This window comes from Miniopterus schreibersii (genome assembly GCF_964146895.1).
Source record: "Miniopterus schreibersii genome assembly, chromosome: 4".
NCBI classification, from domain to species: domain Eukaryota; kingdom Metazoa; phylum Chordata; class Mammalia; order Chiroptera; family Miniopteridae; genus Miniopterus; species Miniopterus schreibersii.
The window spans coordinates 94,077,093-94,078,951 of NC_138105.1; positions in this window are offsets into that span (position 1 = coordinate 94,077,093).

Here is a 1,859-nt window from a genome sequence, read left to right on the forward strand (position 1 = left end):
ACACTGACTTCCCCGGGAACAAACTGGAATTACAACTAAAATAGAGAAAAACACCCTGAATAGTCAACTGCCACTGCAGACGAGCTGGAGAGCACCCCCATAACCAAGGAGGAAAAGGGGAGACCGCACAGAGATGGAGGAAGCGCGGAGGCGCGAGAGGGCCGGCTGGGCTCCCACAGGCAGCGGCCGAAGGTCTGGAGGGGGACCTCAGCTGGGGGGGTTCCCACTGAGGACTCTGGGCCTGAACCCCAGGCTGGGCTCCCCAGCCCAGAGCACCAGACCTGAGAAAGGTGCCCACAGAACATCTGGCTGTGACAAGCAGGGGGTTTCTGTCTGCCAGGGCGGGACGGCTGGCAATGCAGGCCCCCTTAAAGAGCCACCGCACGGCGTTTCAGGTGCAGCCACTCGCCTCGGGCTGTGGCAGAGGGAGGGCAGAGTGGACTGGAGCTGGGAGAGGAGAATCCAGGGGTGCTGGCTCTGGGGATAGAGCTCAGAGGGCGGCCATCTGGGTCCCTGTGCTGTCAGGCATTTACCGTCCAAACACCTTTTGCCTGGGGAGGAGGGGCAGCGAAGGGGACGAACGGCCCCACCCTGTTGGAAAACCTCTCTCCCCACCCTGTGGAGTTTCTACAGCCTGAGGCTCACTGAGACTGAGTAACAATCAGCCTCTGGATGCCCTAATCTCGGAGGGAAGAGATTAACCTAAGGATTGACATGCATATATGCATAACCCAGGGACACAGGCGATAGAGCGGTGAAGGCCCGGAGCGGGTGCAGGGTGGAGGGGTTCGATGGGGCAAAAAGGTATTGGAAGACTTTCAACAATAAAGATAAATTAAAACAAAAAGACTTCGGATGCGTAAAGTGTTAACGTTCGCTCGATATGCAGCACACTTCACCGGGGAACATGTAAATAGAGACATCCTGCTTTCAAACCTTACGTGGTCTGTGTGGAGAACCCAGTGCAACCCTTTCCCTCCCCGAGTAGTTCGTTTGCAGCCTTGGGCGGCCCCTGCCCTCACAGCTCATTTCCAGTTGCTTCTATACCTGGAGAGCGAACTACGCCTCAGATCTCATTCACACACCAAAACCGTTACTTTCGCCATCTCACTGTTTCACCCTAGTTCCTGCTCACTGGGCTTTTTTTTTAAACAGAAGGGTATGTACTTCACCGCAGTCTTCTTTCTCCATGTTTTCAACCATTCCTATGTGCCGGGGTCTAGGCATCATCCAGTTTGAAAACAGAGAAGTCAATTTTCCAACTTAATTCCTCACAGGTTAGGAAAGATTAAAGCCCCCCTCTCTTTTTTTTTCAAATGTAAATGTAACAGGCACTGCCTATTAAAAATAAATAAATGAAGCTTTGGTTTAGAGGAAACACGTATGAAATAACCCTTCCCAAACTGTGACGGCGAAGTTCCGTGGGAGTTGTGGGGTCTCCCCTGGGGAGCCCACCTGGGAGCGTGAAGGGACTGTGCTGAGCACATTCATTTCTGGGTGGGGTGACGTGGGCTCCTTTCAAGGAAGGGCAGAGCTTTTCACGTATTAAGTAATGTATCGTACGTCTTAAAGGTCAAGGTTTACAGCTCCGAAGAACTCACATTTGTGCTTTCCAACAGTGTGGGGAGGAAGGTGGCAAACAATTGTATTACTTCTGCCTTCTGTAGGCAGACCAGAGAGGTGACACCTTCTCTACAATGAGTTCACTCAGTGTTACCTACTTGCTGAGTGCCAAGCCCTGGGGATCAGAGGGCACCAGCCCGTACGAAGGCCTCATTCTACTAAACCTGGCATTTAACAGGAAAGGAAACGGGGAGTACAGTACAGAAAATGATGAAATAATAAAAAGATACACAGAG